The sequence below is a fragment of the Pelodiscus sinensis genome, chromosome 21, assembly GCF_052426305.1.
Source record: "Pelodiscus sinensis isolate ZL-2025 chromosome 21, ASM5242630v1, whole genome shotgun sequence".
NCBI lineage: Eukaryota > Metazoa > Chordata > Testudines > Trionychidae > Pelodiscus > Pelodiscus sinensis.
This window is the reverse complement of record NC_143072.1, coordinates 17,368,147-17,389,483: the sequence shown is the minus strand read 5'-3', so window position 1 is coordinate 17,389,483 and position 21,337 is coordinate 17,368,147. Positions and strand designations below refer to the sequence as shown.

The 21,337-nt window shown below is 45.8% G+C and overlaps 1 protein-coding gene across 1 annotated transcript in view; it reads right to left on the bottom strand.

Moving 5' to 3' along the window:
- Positions 1-21,337, bottom strand: part of LYRM9 (LYR motif containing 9) — a 95,108-nt gene that overhangs the window by 13,969 nt on the left and 59,802 nt on the right. The gene's annotated exons all lie outside the window — the stretch shown is intronic.

The window sequence follows — 21,337 nt, the reverse complement described above, 5'->3', positions numbered from 1 at the left end:
CCAGATTGTGATCCCTTTCATCACACTTAATAGCTCCATCCACCAAAGTACTACTCACTTAAAGGGTAGTGGAATCTGGCCCATAGAAAACCTCTCAATCCCTTCGAAGCCTGGGGAAAGAGATGGACTTTGCAGCATGCCCAGAAGGTGAACACAGCTGGGCCTGGTGGATTGATAGTATGTCTACACTGCATTCAGGGGTGCAAATGGAGGAAGCAGGGATTTGGAGCAATCAAATTTTTGAATTGCTCCGCTCTGGCACCAATAGTGACCGCTCCAGCTCCGCTCTGACTCCGCTCTGCACTCCAACTCAAATTAATTTTTAACTATAAATTTTTATTTATAAATTGCACATTAGTTTTTCTTATATAATTTTGCGGTAGAATATTCAAAATATTTTCCAAGTTTTTAATTAATATCTCAAAAACGCTTTAATAGATATATCAATGACAATTTGGTATGTGCCGTAGTGTTAATATGTGCTATTGCTGTTCTACAACATTAATTGTTGGGAAGTAACGAGGCCACATGGTACAAGGTTGAAAATAAACACATACTTATCTAACTAATCTACGCGAGTATGTACTCGCCCAACCTTGGCAAAAAGGTGGGAGCAGTCTGCAGTGTTGCCGGATGTCTGATAATTAATTCTTTAATAAAACATATCTCCAAAAAACTTTGTAATTTTGTACCTGTACATTAAATCTTGATTTTGGCCAAAGTGAGAATAACTGATATTACGTAAAGTTATAAAGTAGATGTTAACATCAATTGTTATACAATCTGAAACGTTTTGGCACCTTTAGGACTTTCTTGCTAAAATATCATTCATTTTGGATTGAAAATGAAAAAAAAAAAACCCTGGAGCAGTCAAGATTTTCTATGCTCCGGCTCCTCTCCAGCTCTGGGCAAAAACCTGCAGTTCCACTGCTCCGGGCTCTAGCTCCGGGCTCCACTCCAAAGCCCTGGGAGCAAGTGTAGAGACCCCCCACCTTCTGTCTCTCACACATGCATAGACATAGACACACACACTCTAGCTTCGTTCTAGACAGCTCGGACACCATTAGCAGTGAAAGCATGGGAGCACAGGCTAGCTACTCCAATCCATAGCCAGGGTGCTGTCATAGGTTCACTGTTACTGGTGTTAGAACTGGACTAAAGCTAGCATCTACATGTGCTGCAGCCACACCTCTGACTGCAGCATAGACAGAGTGGAGAGCAAGTTCCGTGGCTCTGGCAGTATCTCCCCCCAGGTCTCTGCTGATCTCGTTGGCCACCCGGCCTGGGGAGAGGCCAGTTTCTGGGTAATCTGGCCCAAGCTAGTTAGAGCTTTTTCTTAAGGCCTTAAAATCCCCTGGAAACGCTCTGGCAGGTAGAGCAGCACTGAGCCCCCTGCATCAAACATCATCAAAACAATGCACAGCTGCATTTTGTGCTGGGTTCAATTTCTGAGGGTCTATGCTGTCCAGCCCCACGTAGAGACAGTCGATCACAAAGGTGTGGCTAAATGTAGGAAGGTGCATGCTGGTGAAAGAAGACCATGCTTAAGATCAGGTGAAAGTGAGCTCGGGACAGATTAGATCAGCAGTTTGTCCTACTGTCAGGAGGTTGAGATCCTTGAATGTGATTCCCTTTAATATTTTCTTTCCTGACCTGTCTTTCATAATCCAAGGAGCAGAATTCCCCATTCTTTTAAGTGACAAGTATTGACAGGACTTATAGATGGATAATTAGCTTCCGGAGCTGGCTTTTGTGCTAGAACGACATTTTGATTCATTTCATCAAATTACAGTCCCATAACACCTGTCAAAAAGAATAAATCTGACAGTAATGCAAGTACCATTCTCTTCAGACCAATCCAGACTGGTAGTGTAGCAAAGGAATGTTGAATTTAATTGGAAAAGAGAGCTACTGCAACGACCATGGTCTCTCAGTGAAATAATGTTTATTTTACTGAATAGCCCTCTCTGCTGTAGGGGGTAGCGCTAAAATATCTCTGGATTGATTAGATGCAAGTTTTGTATCCAGAAAGAAAGAAACATTAGTTGCTATCTAAAAGACGCCCCATAACAAAAAATAGTGTTGATATTTTATAGTGACTGGACTTTCAAGCTTTGTTGTGATAAGGGTGATGCTGTTATTAAGCAACCAGTTATGTGGCACTTCTCATCTAAAGATATTAAAGCACTTTACAAAGGATGTCAGTATCATCCTCCCCATTTTATAGTTGGAGAAACTGAGGCACAAAGCCATTAAGTGACTTTCCCAATGCTAGCCAGCGCTCAGAGTATGACTCAGGTCTTTAGAGTCCCAGGCCAGTGTTCTGTCTACAAACCACACTTTCTCCTTAGAGAATCCGTCACTTTTTAATTTGCTGAGGCTATTTGTGATCATGGGGAAGGTTCTCCAAAGCTGCCTTGATTTGCAATGGAAGTGAAGGGGAAATTATAGGATCAGGTCCAGTGTTCCCTGTGAGCTGAGCACTTGGGCAGCTACCCAGCTGAGATTCAGATGCTGCCCAGCTGATTAGCAGAGCATCCACAGCCAGCAACATGCATTTCTACTGGTGGGGCACATCCGTACATGGTACACAACCAAATTTATTCTGTATATGGATAGAAAAAAGTTAGAAGGAACATTGATCAGGTCCAGTGAGTGCAGTGAAGGAATTCTGGACTCAATTTCCATGGATTTTGGATTAATGGGAAGACTCCAACTGATTTTAGTGGGCTCTGGATCAGACTCCTTAGAAAATGCTGAACTATTTCTGATGCACATGTAGGGAAAACAGGTCTGATGGAGTCAAAGGCTTTGTTATTGAAGTTAAAATACTGGGCTTGATGTAAAAGGAAAGAGAGAAGCAAAAACTTCTTGTACCAGAAGTCAGAAGGATTAGGTTAGATACTTCTCCTTTATCCTCTGGGTGCCAGTACAGGATTGTCCCAGCCGGCAGCATGTTCTCCAGTGCCCTGTCCAACCTGATTTGAAATGTGCCATGTAATGAGAGTTCCCACTGTTGCTTTGGGGTCTAGACGCTCACTGCCCAGATATATATTCCTGAGACTTGTTTACCTTCATTTTTCCTTTTGCTGAATTATGTTTCCTGTTCAGACACCCCCTTTTAAAGCTATTAATTTCTTCTTTCCAAAGAAATGCCTCTTGTCCTGTACGGATCAGGGATGGATACCGCAGCAACCCACCAGCCTTTCACAGGCTTACATGGTGCAAACGGGTCCTTGCTGGGGAGGCACAAAATACGGGAGGGCAGGTCACACAGAATCCTGCAGTTCCTTGCAAATTGCAGCACCATGTTCTATCATGATCTGTGATATTGGAGCACCCGGGGTAGTTTTGCAGCGGCTGCAAGAGTTCCAGAGATTTGGCCTGTGAACGGCCAAGAGACACTGAGTATAGAGTATTTTGTGCTGTGAGAGGGGGCCCCCCCAATGCTCCTACAAGCCCTAATAGCAAAAGCAGATTGCATGCTGGAGAACCCTATAATCTAGTTGTCAGTGGAGGGGGCTGGATTCCTTCTGCTCCCCAGGCCTCTTAGTGCTACATGCAAAACCCAGTGTCTCAGGCTCCAGGTGAGGAGGGATTAAAATTTCAACCCATCGTGCTCAAGAGGGAGACAAAGTTGAGCAAATGTATCACTGACAACTAACATCATAACAGAGACAAGGCAGGCTATTGATCACATTCTCCAGGAGAACTTTCAAGGCAGTAGCCCCGTTCCAGATTCAAATGGGAATTTTGCCATTGACTTCAATTGTGCCATGATGCACCTCTTGGGATTTTTTTTATGCTCTAGGAAATGCCTGTCAAGCCTATATGCAATTTTCTCCTCCTCTAATACTTCTATTATTTTTTCAAAAAGCCAATAAACAGACTGTTTCTTTCAAGGCTAAATTCCTGAGTGCGATTTTTTTTTCAAAATTAGGCACTTTTCCTTCAGTAGTGTATCCAAGGGAATATTGCAGAGAATCACTTGAGCCAGATCTGTTCTGTGCTATGCAATTTATGTCCCCACTGTCAATGCAATCTTGTAGCAATCAATATTTCTGACATGTTGAGAGAGTTTTTCGATTGGTTTGCATAGTGTACTAAAAGAGAGAGGCCCCATCAAGATATGAAGCACGTGACTTTTAAACAGTCCTTACCTGCATTTTTATTTTAAATTATCAATGCCAGAAGAAAAATTCAAGGGCCACCATATAACGTATGGATGATTCTTGCCATTTGCTTAGGCTGTAATTAAGGAAAGTATCCCTGTTTAGAAAACTATTTAAACATTAAGCACATGCTTAAGTGCTTTCCTGCATTGGGTCATCTCTCAGAAAATAAAACTAGACTAATCAGTATCATTTTCTAGTTCTGGGCTGGCATAGTTTTGTCTGTCTTTGTCTTGCAACATGCAGGGACATATCCAACTCATGGAATTGTTTCCCCTAGAATTAACAATGAAAATAAGTTATTTTCATTTTAGGAGATGTAAAACCCTCCTTTCCCCTTTTACAACATCCTTCCCCTACATCTTGAACTTTTGATAGTGAGGGTCCCTTGAAGAGATTTGGTGCACTCACAAATCAGGATCTTGTTTGGGCCAAGTCCAGGCCTGGTGTATATGGTTGCTACTCCAGTAGCCTGATTCAGATCAGCATGACAGCACTGGTGCAGAGTCCATCAATAAACCATTAATCTGCTAAATTTATTATATGGGGCATTCTGAATAGATAGAGACCAGGGTTTCTATTTCCGTAGGTTATTTTGTTCACCAGGGGAACACCTGATCACATGCCTTTTTTGATTGGCTTAGTATTTTGAAAGATGTTTAGAAATCTGTTCTTTGGTCTCCTCCATTATTTGCTCCAAGATCATTGAGTTCTTGAAACATAGTGTCCTAATACCTTTAGCATTCATAAAATATTCATTCAGACCTCACACTGCTCTTTTAGCCTTGAAAAGGTCGCCCCTTGGAGTTCCTGGACCCCTTCTAGCTGCAAAAACACACACAGTCCTTGTCATTCACAAAATGCTTTACTAATTGGAAAATGCATTGCAAATGCATGAGGCCAGGAATATGTCAGCTTAAAATAAAACCTACTCAGATAATGGACGACAACATGAAAATTATTACAAAATGAGAACAGAATAAGTAGAAATAGTCGGTGCCATTGCATGCTGTTCTCTCCTTTTGTCAGACACTTCAGTTTCTCTAGTTTAGCATTTCAAAAAGCATTTTGCAAAGTAACAAGATAAAACCTCTAGCTTAGTAACATCAATAAATGTTTGAATTTTCCTCCTAAGTGTCTGTATGTTGCATCTTTATTTAAATTGTCAACTTTTTGCAGAAGCAAAAAATGTTATATGCATAGTAAAGAGCAGGAGTGGGCAAGATGGCCTCCATAGGCTGGATTCAGCCCACCAAATCAGTGGATCCAGCCCACAGCTGCTCTGTCGCTCCCACCGCCAGGCCAATCACAAATTGGGGACAGGGGTATGTGCGAAGACTCCTTTCTTGCCAAGAGTGTGCAGCACCAGAGGGAACTACTGGCTGTTTTAAAACAGCTGGCAGTTCTCTAGCTGCCTCGCATCCCTGGCAGGGCAGGGCGTGAGAGACTTTGCGTGCTCCCCCTCACCTCCAGGCCAATCAGGGCCTGAAGGCAGGGGAGCACGCAAAGTCTCCTCCTCCTACGAGGGACACGAGGCATCATAGGGAACCACCAGCTGCTTTAAAACAGCTGGCAATTCTCTAGGCACTGAGGGCAGGGGGCAAAGAATTCACGTGCTTCCCCCACCCCCGGGGAAATCAGGGTCTGTGGGCGAGGGAGCACAAGAAGTCTCCTGGCCCTGCCCCTTCCGGGGTGACCTGGGGCCACTTCAGGAATTTTTGAAGTGACTCCCTTTTAAAAATTATTGCCCACCCCTGGCATAGAGGGGCAAAAAGCTACTGCAGGACATACTTTCAGTGAATTAATCCAGGTGTAAACAGATGCTAATTGTAAATGATGGGCTAGATTCTCAACTGGAATGCAGTGACTGACTTATGCTGGTGAGACTGCAGAAAATATTTACCGTTTAAGGCTTAAACATCTATAGGCATACACTACTGAAGATTTAGGGCTCGATTAAGATTTTAGTTACGGCACCTCTGTGTCAGAACAATTAAAGGACCATGCATGAAAAATACAGGATAAAAGTTGTCCTTGAAGGACAATATTGTATTGATGGTACAAAGTCAAACTTAGTACAAAATCCTGCGTTTTATCTTCTGCGTGAAAATTGCAAAGTATGGGACAAAGTTCAGACTGTATTGATATAGGACATGAGAGGATTAGACCCAAAATAAGCCGCATCCATCTAAATTAGGGACAATTCACCTTAGAGCAGATGTTTGTACCTGCAGGAGGTGAGTAGAGAACAGAGTCCTGGGCTACGTCTACACTGGCATGATTTTCCGGAAATGCTTTTAACGGAAAAATTTTCCGTTAAAAGCATTTTCGGAAAAGAGCATCTAGATTTGCGGAAAAGCATCCATGCCAAAGCACTTTTTGCGGAAAAGCGTCCGTGGCCAATCTAGACGCGCTTTTGCACAAAAAAGCTGCGATCGCCATTTTCGCGATCGGGGCTTTTTTGTGCAACACAAATCTCTGCTGTCTACACTGGCCCTTTTGCGCAAGAGTTTTGCACATAGTATTTCTGCAAAAAGCACCAATTTCTTACAGTACAAAGTCAGTGCTTTTGCAGAAATTCAAGCGGCCAGTGTAGACAGCTGGCAAGTTTTTTCTGGAAAAGCGGCTGATTTTCTGGAAAAACTGGCCAGTCTAGACACAGCCCTGGAGTTTATGGTAGTATTTGTATCAGAGTAACACCTATTGGCTCCAGTTAGGGATCAACACCCCATCTTGCTGGGTGGTTCAGACACATAATGACAATGGCCCTAGCCCCAAAAGTTGAAAATCCAAGTCACGAGATAAAGTGGGGGAGACAACCAGGCAGGCAGGGAATCAGCAAGAGACAATAATAAACATGTGTATGCAGACTGACCATGCACACGCACTAGCTCCCCATCTATCTAGCTGTCAGACCAATTATTTGTTTTAAGGAGCTGCAAAAAGAGTAAGTCATGACTCTAGTGAGGGATACCATAGAAACCCAAGATGTGTTTTGCTCCCATTGTGTAAGAAGTGTGTTCCAAACTTGCAAAAGGGAAGGAGCCTATCTGAATGGAGTGATGTTAGCCAGCGTATTGTCTCATGGGCTGACCATACACGCTTAAAATCAATTCGCTAATACATAATGTAGTTCATAAGCATTGTAAACCTTCTGAGAACATGTTTCAGGGGCTCAGCCCTGCCTTTATGGACACTGACTATTCTCTGAGCAGGTTGGGAGGGGAAGGTGAGGCAGAACTACATTGCAATCAGATAGCTCTTGCACAAGAGGGGTTTTTTGTGCAAAAAGGAGCCATCTACATGGTTCCTTTTTGCGCAAAAGCCTCTTGTGCAAAAATGGCTGCTAATTAATTATGCAAACAAAGCATGGTGATGTTCTACTCCATGCTTCATTTGCATATGCTTTTGCAGAAAAAGGCTGCAGTCTAGATGTAGCCCAAGAGTGGATAGCTGGCTGCCACCCTGCACAGCATGGGGATGGCAGCCAGCTCCTTGGGAGCAGAGCTGCGGGTGGGACCCAGTGCACCAGGAGCTGGCTTAAAAGCTAGCTCCTGTCACACACTGGCTTCCCGGGAGCCAACTGCTGGCCTGCGCTGTTGCCTCTGTATCGGAGGCAGCAACACAGGCTGGCACCCTGGGAGCAGGATGGAAGGCATGAACCAGTATGCCCCAGGAATCAGCTTACAAGCTGGCTTCCAGTGTGCACCAGCTCCCAGGGAGCCAGCTGCCACCCAATGCTGCAGGTGTGTGTGTGTAGCCACGTAACTGCTGAGATTCAGCAGTTACACAATTACCTGCTTTTTAACATCTCTAGTATAAAAGAAGGGAGATGAGCAAGGGGAAAGGGGGCTGGACAAATGGAAGCTGAGGAAAAAAAGAAAAGAAAGGAAAACCTGTGAGTGCATTTACCCATACTGAGCCAAATTCTTTCTTGATTTGACTCTGATGTCAGAACAACAGAACACAGGTAGCAGTTACCTGAGTTAGTCATCCACTGCAAAGAGAGTTTTCCCACTGACTTTGGTGCCTATTGGAGCAAATCCTTCGTGTCTAAACTCATCCCCTGCTTGATGGTTTGTCTTTTAAAAACGTCAGAGAGGTAGCCGAGTTAGTCTAACTGGAAAAAAACTTAAAAAACCTAAATAGTCTTGCAGCACCTTAAAAACTAACAAAAATGGAGATGGTATCATGAGCTTTCGCGGGCAAAACCCACTTCTTCAGATGAAGAGAGTCATTAAATGTCCAGTTTCTAAATAAATAGGGGATGGAGAAATAGAGAAGCTTTGAGATCCCGAGCACTCATTAATGGATCTCGAAGTCACTGTGTTGTGTCAGGCCAATTCCACAAGCCAACTACACAGGGAAGCCTTGGAACTTAGGACTCAAACCTGTAAATGAAGTTATCACAAAAGTATGAATAAAGACACTGGCTGGATGGCCTGCAACATTCCACATCCTAATGACATTAAAAAAATGGCTATATGGTCATGCCAATTTTCTTTCACAATTTGATCTGAGGAAGTAGGTCTGGCCCATGAAAGCTCATCACCTAATAAACCATCTTGTTAGTCTTTAAAGTGCTGCATAGTCCGGTCTTTTGTTTCAGCAAGACCAGACTAACACGGCTACATCTCTATTACTATTCTCAATGGCTGCTTAAGAACATTTTGCACCTTCTCTATCAGCTTCATGTAGCATGGACACTAATTCACTACTCTCTCTCCCTTCCCCCCTTCATTTAGAAACTGAACCTTTAATAACTCCAGTCATCTGAAGAAGTGGGTTGTGCCCACCAAAGCTCATGATACCATCTACAAGTCGTGTTAGTCTTTAAGGTGTTAAAAAATAATGAATAGTCTTGCGTGTCTTTTAATAAATGTCAGCCTCCCCCCAGAACTTCCTCTGTCAAACTGTCTTCTTGCTCTGGCCCAAGAGACATGCTCACCCTTTCATATCCTAGATCAGGGGTCTCCAAACTTTTCAGCCCGAGGGCCGCATTAACAGCAGTTCGGGGGCCAACTACACACTTGAGGTCCAAATAAAAAACAATCAAAACATGGATGTTGTTTTTAATTATTTATTTAATATTATTTTATTCAGTTATTTAATAACACATTGATACACTACACATGAACACCTGTATTAGTGTGAATGGTGAAATTGTTTCCTGGATGCCAAAATAGCAGACATTTCTGGCTTTGCGAATCCGTTTCTCCCGGAAAGGGGGGGGGGGGCTTTTCCCCCTGCTCTCCCCTTCCTCTGCACGCTGTCCTCCCCTCCTGCTTGCCACCGCTCACTCCTTCCCCCCCCCCCCCGGGCGGAAGGAGTCACCTTTTTAAAGTTCCCGCCGGGGTTCACGTTCCCCCGCACGTCGCCGGGCGGGCGTTACCACCACCGCCCATCCTGCCCCCTGATTGGCCGGCTGCCCTGTCAGTCTGGGCGGGGGAACGCCGCCCGTGCTAACCCCCGCCCCCTGCGCCGCCGCACAGCCGCTTGTCAGCAGAGCGGCCCGCTTCTCCTGCCCCGGCGCGGCGTGAGTACACGCCGCACACCCCTGACAGGGCCCCTCCCCCCCCGCGGCAAGAAGGGCCCGTTCGGCGGCGCCCCAGGGACGGTCTCCACGGGCCGGATGAGAGGGCCTCGCGGGCCGCATCCGGCCCGCGGGCCGTAGTTTGGAGACCCCTGTCCTAGATGGAGCTAACTGAGCCCACCTGCCAGCATGACCGAGGCTACGTCTAGATGACAGGCTTCTTTTGGAAGAAGCTTTTCCGGAAGAGCATCTACACAGCAAAAGTAGAACAAAAAGGTGATCCACATTGATTGGATGCTATCTCGCATTAAAGTTGAGATTACTGTGGACAGAGTGGCCACCAGGGCATCTGTGCTTTTTCCTGGAGGCCTCCTCTTAAAAAAAAAAAAAAAAAAAAAAACCATCATGTTCTTTCGATTTAATTTCAAAAGAACACAACAGCAGTGTAGATGCAGGTGAAGTTTTTTCGAAAAAACGCCATAGTCTAGACACACCCTAGGAGACTTCCTCTTCCCTCAAAACTTCACTTTGAAATAGCAAAAGCAGACAACCAGTATAAGAGGGAATATTGTTTCCTCCCATTTTACAGCTGGCGAAGAGAAGTTCTGAGAGGACATGACTTACCCAAGATCAAAAGGAAGTCTGTGACAAGTATATGAGCTTGGTTTGCCCAAGTCCCACTCCAATGCGTTAGCCACCAGGTACAGCCCGTGAGCCTAGGCGAGCTAGGCAGCTGCCTAGAGCACCGCTGGCTCGGGTGCCCAATGATGACATCACAGGGCGCCAAGGTACCCCGTGATGACGTCACGGCCATTGACGGCCATGCAGGCAGGGGCGCCAATTGCACCGCCCTGCCTAGGGTGCCAGCTGCTGCAGCTGGCCTCAGGCCGCTCCTGTTAGCCACAGAACTAGCTTTGCTTCAAGTCTATGTACCTGTATGATGAAGGTACAACTTGTCTACTGCCCAGGGCAAGTTTTGAGGCTTATTTCCTATTTTGTAAATTACCTGGATACCCCCAGATGGAAGGCGCTGGAAAAACGTGCAGGAATATTTAAAATCTAACACAATGTTTATTTATAAATCCAATGAGAGTAATTGCTGTTGCATTTGTAAATCAACACTTAAAGGCTTGTAAGGGATCTGACTGTCATTAAGGGAAGTACAGATCAATTCAGCAGCCTTCACAGCCTCAGGCCTTACAGTTACTAAACAGAAAATGATAAAGACAAAAACACTGTTGGTAGGCGAACACATTTCAAAGCCATCGCGCTCTGACTGGTTTACTAGTTCTCATCTTCAAAGGAAACCCGCACAACACCTTCAAAAGACGATCTGGGAGCTTAAATTCATAACTTTGCTAGACATTCAAATCATAGTCTTCGTAAAGACACTAGATATATGGTTTATTGCAACCATCTGCAACCTCTTAATCTCCCTCTTTGTCTGGAGACTAAAGGGACACTAACCGGCCAATTCATGTTGAATGGTCCCTTGGACTATGTGCTGACAACTTATGCTAAATGATCTGTTCAATTCTATATTCAGCTGGGACATTCAGGGTGCATCTAGACAGTGGTGCTATTTCGGGATATCGGAAGTATCCCGAAATAGCACTTTCCACGTCTTGACAGTGCACCCATTATTTCGAAATAATGGCAGTGTCCCTGTAAAAATCATTCCATGAGGATTAGGGATGTTTACGCAGCGCTAAATTTCAAAATAGAGCGCTATTCTGAAATTTAGCGCTGCGTAGACAGGGACAAATTTCGAAATAAGCTATTTTGAAATTCTCGAAGTCAGCTACGCAATTTGCATAGCTGATTTCAAGCTAAGGGTGTAGTGTAGACGCACCCTCAGATTGCATTCTCCCCAACACCCTTCTGCATTTGCAGTGCGGCTACACTGGGCAGAGCTCTCCATGCCCTGCATATATGCAATCCACAAGAAAGAGAGCTTAGAAGACAATGTGGTACTAAAGGCCAAGGGCCAGATCCTGCCCTGTGCAGCTCCAACTCAGGTCATGATTGTCTGAGCATATACACCAATAGTGTGACAAGCCTCCCCCTTAACCTTGGTGTGTCTTGTGCTTTCAGGAGGATTACTTGCCTCAGAGGCTCACAACAGCCTTCAGTTTAGATACCAGCTTTTTTTACTGAGCTACTCTCATCATTGGCCAGCATGAAGAAAGAGAGGAAACTAAACTCCATAGTCTCTGTGGCCCCACCAAGGGTACATCTAGACTACATTCTTTTTTCAAAATGAGATATGCAAATTCATATAGCTACTTCCAATCACTTTTTCAAAAGCTTCCCCCCCAAAAGTGAAAGCAGTTTAGACAGTTTTTTTAGAAAGAACACCCCCCTTTTTCAAAAGAACCCTACTTCCTTAAAAATGAGGTGTACAGGGTTCTTTCAAAAATGGGGAAGTTCTTTCAAAAAAACAAACCAACCATCTAAACTGCTTTCACTGTTGAAAAAAAAATGCTTTCAAAAAAGCAACTGAAAGAAGATATGCAAATTAGCACCAAATTTGCATATCTCCTTTCAAAAGGAAAACAGTCTAGATGTACCCCAAGTGATATGGGATAGGTCAAACCCCTGTACCAAAACCAGTTCCCCCCCCCCCCCCCCCCAAGCTGAAATGGAAAGTTGGTAGTGAGGGAAACCCAGGCCCACCCTCTGCTCCCTGTGGGTTCCAGTCCAGGGACTCTGTGACAGCAGCTGTCTGTAATATCTCCAGCAACAGCTACATGAAAGCTACAAATCCCTGGACCACTTCCTCACAGCCTTCCCCAGCACCTTCCTTACCATAGGATCTTTCTCCAGGTATCTGATTGCACTTTCTACTCCCAAACTCTCCACCACTCTTTCTCTCATCAGCTCCTTCCTTGCACACTGAGCAAACAGAAGGGAAGCAGACTTTTTAAACCAGTCTCAAGTGGTTCTTAATTGGCCCCCAGGTGTTCTGATTAGTCTGGTTCTGGAGCCTGGAAGCCTCCTAATTGTTCCCAGATGTTTTAATTGGCCTGATTGCTCTGTCTGATTCTAGCAGGTTTCTGCTAGTTCTGGATCAGCCCTTGTTAGTGTTCCCTGGGAACAGAGACCTATTTAATCTGGGGCTAATATATTTGCCCTCCACAACTCTGCTATATCCTTCTGACCTGACCTTGTCAAAGCAGGGCCAGAAACCAGGCTGTGTGTTCATGTCTAGAAGTGCTATTGAAAAAGAGACTTCTGGGCATGAACATGTTTATATTTAGTGGCCCCTGGATTCTGCCATCCACATCATTTGCCGTGACCTCCTCCTGGCCCCATGGAAAGGACACTATTGTGCCAGACAACAAGTAAACAATTGCTTTCAGAGTAAAAATTAACTATAGTCTTATATATGCTATGAAACACTGGTCCCCACCTCAACCTATCTTCTTCTTGGACCCTGAGCCATACTTGCTTGCTAATGAGGGATCAGTTCTAGCCTTTTATAGTTCAATGATATGACAGCACTTGTTAATCGCCTCCAACTACTACATCTTCCTTGCGTGAAATAGGCCAGTGGTTCATTGTGTACTACCTAGGAGGAGGATGCTTGCTTTTGAATATTTTTGATGCGTTGAATCAGTTCAAGTAAGAAAGTTGAGGTAAGGGTTTTTTTTTCTTCTCCCATGATCCCCTCCTGAGAATTATTCACAGCCAAACTATGATTTCCATTAGGGTCCATAGCTGATTAGAAAATCATTCTTCAATCATGAAGGTAATAAGCGGCTTTATCTTGTTACATTCTTTTGTCTGAAGGAGACATTTCAAATTCCTTGCTCAGATATTTGCTTCCTAAAAGCCATCCATCATCACTGATGAGGGATTTGAAAAATTGACCCAGAAATAACATAGATTTCTCAACTCAATAGAATTTACATAGGGAAAAGCCAGTTACGAAAAGCCAGAGATGTAGAGCAAGAGCTGATCTTTCATAGTGGCTTCTGTCTTACCTCTCCATTTTCATGCCCAGATTTTGAGCATACAAATTTTAGTAGACATGGTGCAATCTGCAAAGATCAGATCCAAATTCTGACAATGTTTTGATCTGGGCATGGCTTTTTGTCTCCTGGGTCCATTTTCCATATCTGAAGTAAAGCCTACCTGAGACATCTGTACCGTGTGCACTTTGTCTTGTGCATTTTCAAATACAATCTCAGATTTCAGGCAAAGCAGATCTCAGGCTTGAATGTGAAGACAGCATTGGTAAGTGCATATCAGCTACAGAGGGATCATCAACTTGTCTTGCTTATGAGATTTTATGGTGTTACACCCCATAAACACATGCACCCAAAGTTACACTCACAAAAATATGGACATGTATTTTTGGGACATGTAAACCTACAGACTGAGTTTGGAAACTTGATCCCAAATATCTTTACTGGACTAATTTAGCTGCTTAAGAACTTCACTTGTGTTGAAAACTGACCACATTCCTTGCTTTTCAATGGGCAGTGAATAGTAATGATCAAAAGCTTCAGGGGGTAGCCGAGTCAGTCTGTACAGGATAAACTTAAAAAACAACAAAAAGTCTGGTAGCACTTTAAAGACTAACAAAACATCTATATGGTATCATGAGCTATCGTGGGCACAGCCCACTTCTTCAGAAGACCGGAGTGTTGGATGTGCAGAATCAAAATAAATAGGGCGGGAGGAAGAGTAAAAAAATGGGAGGGGGGAGGGAAGAGGCAGTGGTGTTCAACCAATGCTGAAACAGTAGTCACTATCCCCCATCTATACTAGGGAGTTATTCTGAAATAACCTCCCTGAGGTTGAATTTATAAGCGGAGCGTCCACACTACCAAGCCCGTTATTTTGAAATAACAGGCTGGTTATATTGAAATCTGTACTCCTGTTTTCCTCAGGAAATAACGCTAACTTTGAAGAAGTTATTTCAAAACTGTGTGTGTGAGGATGCTCCGGTGCTGCTACTTTGAAATAATTGACCTCCAGAAGCCTGTCAGCTGCATGATGGGCATGACCCTGATGGTATGATTGGGGGGAAAGGGGGCCAGCGTGCATCTTTCGGAAGAGGCAGGAGTTCTGGAAACTGTGGGCATTGTGCGCCTTTCCTGACCACCCAACGCTGATGTCGGTGAGGCATCCCTCATGATCCACGAAGGCCTGCAGCACCATGGAGAAGTATTCCTTTTTGTTGATGTAGTCTGAGGCATAGTGGTCGGGAGCCAGGATGGGGAAGTGCATGCCATCTATGTCCCCATCCCCTCCGGCCCCAGTTGGGGAAGCCCATGGTGGCAAAGCCATCTACAACATTGTCCACGTTTCCAGAGTGAAGACCCTCCATAGCAGCACCTGGTTGATGGCCTTTGCTACCTCCAGGAGTACAGCCCCAGCTGTGGATTTCCCCACTCGGAACTGGTTCCCAATGGAGCAGTAGCTGTCCAGCATGGCAAGCTTCTAGAGGTCGATGGCCACGCACTTCTGCACGGGGAAGGTAGGTCACATGCAGGTCCTGTCACCTGAGGGCAGGGGTGAGCCACTCACAGAGTTCAAGGAAGGTGGCCTTCCGCATTGGGAAGTCCTGCAGCCACTGCTGGTCATCCCATCCCTGCTTGACGATGCGGTCCCACCAGTATGAGCTTGTCTCCCGCTGCCAGAAGCAGCATTCCGCAGTGTCCAGGGGATTGAGGGGCATGTGCAGCAGCAGGTACCCCAGGACCTGGATGGCCAGGGCCTGAGTCCACACTGGGGTTCGTCCTGCAGGTCCTAGTCCTGGTCCTGGTCCTGCTGGAGCAGCAGTCTGGAAGAACTGTGCCATGAGACACAGCACAAGGCCTGTGAGCCTGGCACTGCTCTGCAGCAGCTCTGCCTCTATGCTGTGAGAGCTGTGGCATCAGCAAGGGCAACCAGAACATGAGAAGGCACGTGCCTGCTATGACCTTTTGTGTCCCATGAGGGGGGAGGAAGTGGAGGAGAGGTGTGTGAGATCCGGCCATAGAGAGGAGCCCCTGAAAGCAGACATCACAGCTTGCCTGGCCAAGCAGCCACAGGAAGTATCCGCCCTCCTGGTGCCCTCCCCAGCGTACTTCTGGGGGCTCTAAGTCCAAGGCAGGCTCCAATCAGTGCGGACACACTATTTCAGAATAATTCTTACTAATTTCAATGCTCCCCCGTAGTAGGGACTGGCTGGTTTGATTTTGTTAAAGCGGGTGTGTTGATGTCAATTTTAGTTATAATTTCCTAGTGTATACATGCCCTATAGTGGCTACTGCTATAGTGAACTAGCAACACTCAACTGGCTAAGCAGCCACCTGTGGCTAGTGGCTAGCATGTTGGACACCGCGGCTTTAAATGATTCACATTCTTAATTTATTTTTGATGCACCATTCCATTTTATATGAAAGAGACATGACTGTCAATATTGATTCATTTCAGAAGCGCTTTGGGCCTTTACATTCTGGATCAATATCTGGACTTTCCTCTGACAAGCAGGGGACAAAAAATGCAATAACCTGAGCAGCAATGCTTTTGTGTTTTTCAATCTTCATTTTTTTTTTTAATCATCCAGAATGATGCAGGGAGAGCATGCGCACATCTCTGAAGTTTGGATATTCCCTTTCTGCCTGATACTGAAAGCTTCTCTGTCTCACCGATGACCCGCTCAATTCACTTTCCATTTTCTTCTCTGAATGAGAGTGCCTGCCTGGCTGCAGTTATGTGGGCCAGGCCAAAACAAACCAAAAAACCCTGGATCTGGCCCCCAAGTCACAGGGCTCCCTGCCAGCTCCCCTGCTGCCCCCCACAGGATTAGAGCACCCAAAATCTCCTAGCCTGGACCCCTCTCAGTGGCGTAGCAAGGGTGTTATGCGCCCAGGAGAGCAAAGGCAAAACTGTGCCGAACCAGGGGCGCTGGGCTCCCGGGCAGGCCTTTGAAATGCCCATTCCTGCCGCCCAGCCCTGCCTCGGCGGCTTGTCTGCAGGGAGCAAGTGGCCTGGCAGCTAAATTGGCACCCCCCAGCGTGGTGCCTGGGGGCAACTGCCCACCCACCCCGTCGCTACATCACTGACCCCTCTAGGTTCTGGTGTGCAAAGGGAATGTGGGATGTGCGTTTCTCGTCAGTTTTTTGTTTGTTTTTTGTTTTTTTGGCTTCTCACTTGAGTGCGGCCCCCGACTGATTATTCTGTAGGTCAGCAGCCCCTACCCCAGAAAAGGTTCCCCAACCCTGCTTTAATCTGCTGACAGACGAAAACATCCTGACAGATACTGGGATGTAACACAACATACTTCCACCAAGTATGTCGGGGAGCGGGGCCCTGAATGTGTGGAGCCACAGGGCCCTAAATGTGCAGGGCCCAAGGTAACCGCCTCATTCACCTTGCCCAAAGTCCAGGCCTGGGTAGATGGTGACTCAGCCACAGGGGAATCTGAACCTTGAGTGGGACACACAGAGCTTAGGGCTGGATTCACTTGCTTACTCCACTGGAGATGGGTGGAGCCTTACCTCTTCCCCACGACACCTGGCCAGTACGACTGGGCCAGCACAGGAAGTGTCATAACTTGCTGCCAATACAGGCCAACAGCAGATTAATTCCTCTTGGCTGTTGGGGTTGACGGGTAACGGAGAGAAACAACAGCGCCTTAAACGTGTGTCTGAGGCACAGCGCCTCCTAGGGGTAATGCCAGGATAGAATCATAGAATCATAGAATAATAGGACTGGAAGGGACCTCGAGAGGTCATCGAGTCCAGCCCCCCGCCCTCAAGGCAGGACCAAGCTCCGTCTACACCATCCCTGACAGATGTCTATCTAACCTGATACTGCGCTTCACATACCATTACTATACAATTAAATCAGAAAGCTGCACTAGGCATTGACAGAATAATAGTCTTTACCCTGCAATAACTCTTGTCTCCAGTTAGTGCAACTTCTCAACATACTGAAGAAATCCAATGACTAGGGGGAAAAAATGTAGCTTTGAAAACAATGCAGGCATTGAAGTGCTTCCAGACTGAACTTAGTTTACCTGTGTTCACTTCCTCCTCTATCAGAGGCCTCCCTTGCTTTTCAGAGGGAAGGGTTTACCTTCGCATGGTGGGTGGGTGCGTAAATAGAAGCAATAAAGAAGGGCACAAAGCATAAGGTTTCCACGCCTCTTGCTTTGATTGGGATTTGGATGCTACTTCTCAGGTTCCTCTTTGTTTAAAATAATGATAACAAAATCTGTGATATGCTGAAATGCCCTCGTCACATCTAAAGCGGGTGAGGGGCGGAGAGATTTGCTGCACGACGGAACCCTAAGGCTGTGTCTAGATTGGCATGATTTTCCGGAAATGCTTTTAACAGAAAAGTTTTCCGTTAAAAGCATTTTCGGAACAGAGCGTCTAGATTGGCACGGACGCTTTTCCGCAAAAGCACTTTTTGTGGAAAAGCGTCCGTGCCAATCTAGACGTGCTTTTCCGCAAAAAAGCCCCGATCGCCATTTTCGTGATCAGGGCTTTTTTGCAGAAAACAAATCTGAGCTGTCTACACTGGCCCTTTTGCGCAAAAGCTTTGCCTGAACGGGAGCAGAATAGTATTTCCACAAGAAGCACTGATTTTTTACAGTAGGAAGTCAGTGCTTTTGCGGAAATTCAGGCAGCCAGTGTAGATAGCTGGCAAGTTTTTCCGGAAAAGCGGCTGATTTTCCAGAAAAAATGGCCAGTCTAGACACAGCCTAACAGTTTATTGTTTAGAGAAAATCTTGCGCTTGGAAGAGGGTGGAGTGGGCAGCCCCATTCAGATCAGAGACTGTGATTTATTACTGTTCACACAGTGCAAAGTTACACATAGGAATGGAGGCTAAGCATCATTTGTGCAGCCTGAACTCATCCCACGTAGGTCTACTCAGCTATCTGATGGGGTAAAAAGAATCTATACGGGGTCTGTTTCCTCCTACAGTCTTTATTCAATCTATAGACGTGCATAGGAATTCAGTCAGAGCAAGAATGCAAGCAATGGTCTTTTGGGGCCAGAGCCCCAGGTGGTGAGTATCCGTGTAGCCCGACGTCACCTCTTGACTCCCCTTGAGGATCTAGCCCTGTATCTTTTATATTCCCACAAAATGCAATAAACCGTCGCAGTCGAAGGCAGATCTCATAATGCGCTTTGGGACTAGGGCCAACTTGTTGAGTTGTTTCTAGGCTTTGATGTGTAAACTCATCAGCTGTCATTGTGTTCTAATTAAACCTAAGTGCTGCAATAGATTTCCTGTCACAAAAGCAAAGATCCCTCATGTGTTGGGAATGCATAGGGCAGCCTCAGCAGAAAGACACTCAGCCACTGGAGAGAGCAGGAAACTAGAATGGCATAAATAGATGAATATAGAATGAGTCAAGCGGTCAATGGAGATAAAATACTGTTGCAGAGATGCTGGGGCGGGGGCGGGAGATAAAGGATGTGCTTCTAGTTCTCAGCCTTTTACATCCCAGGACCCCATATTTCAAGGGAAAAGTGTCTCAGGTCTCCTCTGCCATCCAGCCATGATGAAACACAGAGATTTTGCAACCTCTCTGGGCTGACCTGAAACCCCATTTTTCAGAGCACCTCATTTCCAGTGTTTTGTATTGCCCTCCGTAACTTGTATGCAGCGCTCTGACTTTGGGTTTCTCTTTACAGACTACTAACTGCTTCTGGCAGCTGTAGTGCACCATCGTAACAGATCTGTGAATCAGCAACAACAGCTGCTGGCCTGGGTGTTGTCACACTGTAACCTGGTAACACATATTACGTGTGACACGGGATTTGTGCAGCCATGAGAATTCAGACATTTTAATAGTTATCAGACCTTTGTCTCCCCTACAGCAGGCAGAGGTAGCACAGGCGATTGGTGTCAGATCTCTGTGTTCTGGTCCCAGCCTGGGGCCAAATTCTCCTATGCTTCATTGAATCTTATTCTCATTGGCATCAATGGGAGATTTGTTTGGTCAAGAGCCACTGACTTTGCTACAGAGGTACTATGTCTTTAAGAAAACCACGTCGGCTATCTGTGCCACCTGTTGAAAGAGGCTAATGCTGCTTACCTACTGAACCAGGTCATTGTGAAGTTCAATGCCTGTGAAGTGCTTTGAGATCCTAACCATGAAATATGCAGCCAAAGGGCATAGACTCTAAAAAGATGCTTCAAAAGGGTTGTGTCTTGTACCACCACATAATTTGGGACTTCCCCCAGACTGTCTTTATTACTGGAAAGGTCAGGATCCAGGGTAGCGTTGTAGCCTTATTGTATGAAAGGGCACAATCAGCGCTGGAGATCTGTCCCTGTATTCCCAGTAGATAAAATCCACTTTAAACCCCCAACATTTTAATGTGACACAATGTCCCTCGATTAGGTGTTGGCAGCAAGAACCCCCACATCTAAAACCATGCACCTCTGCTGCCTGAACTAAGAGACCTGGTTTTATCAGTCCCAAGTCAGCACCCAACTCATACACCTGTTGGTGGTTTAGCTAGGAGAGGGGTTCATTCAGCCAGTGTGAGTTAACACCCTCCCTCACCCCAACTTCCAAACGTTTAGCAAAAACGTGTGTTCAGAGAAGAGTCCAGCACTCTGGAAGCCTCAGCTTGTAAAACCAGATGAAACTCCAGCTAACTGAATGCTTTCAAACAGAACGCAACTGCAAACTGAGCAGATATTAATCAAACTGAAATTATTTATGACTCCTCTTAGGAACCATGACAGTACAAGGGAGCCTAACAATTATTGGCTCTGCCAGCCGTAAACTGACGAGATCAAGTGTAATCCTCCCCCTTGCTCATGTGTTAAGGGCTGGGTATTTGTCCTGAAAGCAAACCCAACTAATCATTCTCCCTCTTGCTTTCGAAGCAGGCAGGGTGGTCAGCTGGTCAATCTGGCGATGCCAGCGAGTGCCTGGTCACCACACAGCAGCATTTTGGCCCGGGATGTCACCTAGCTGCCAAGAGCGAAGAACCATGGTAGGAATGCCTTTGGTGGAACAGAGCTGCTGCTGGGACGGTCACTCCTTCCTCCTTCTATTTGCAGGGATAAGCAGAGACATTGGAAATTTGACCCAAAGAATTTACCATTTTGGTCCATAAGACCATTAACCATCCAAACCAACTCTGGCTGTGCTCAACATTTGGTGGCAAAAAATGCCCATGATCCATGTGGCGATGTGTGTCATGCTGTACCAGAGTGGGGACAGATTGGGCGTGTACTAGTGGACACATAGAGGAGAAGCTAGTGTTACTATTGCGCCTCAGTGGCAGTTGGAATCGGCCCTAGACCAAATAGCACCTGCGACAAGGAGCACCTTTTGTGCCCTCTCCTTCATTTGCTTAACTTTTGAATACCTTGTTTTTTATTCCATGGCCATGTTACGACTTTGCATGATTTGCCGGCCTCTGCATCTGCATCTGTTCCTTGCGCTGTCTGTGTGTAGGAACATGTGTTCCCATAGATCCTTCTTCCACTCCCTGTCACACCCTCTTTTCAAGGGATTTTTTTAAAATGCTGCATCTGAGCATTTTGTGAGCAGGGCTGGCCCTAGACCAAATGGTGCCCGCTCCCACCAGGCCTGGTACTCCAAGCAGTTGCCTGGGTCGTCTGCGCCTAAAGGTGCGTCTACACAGCACCCTAAAC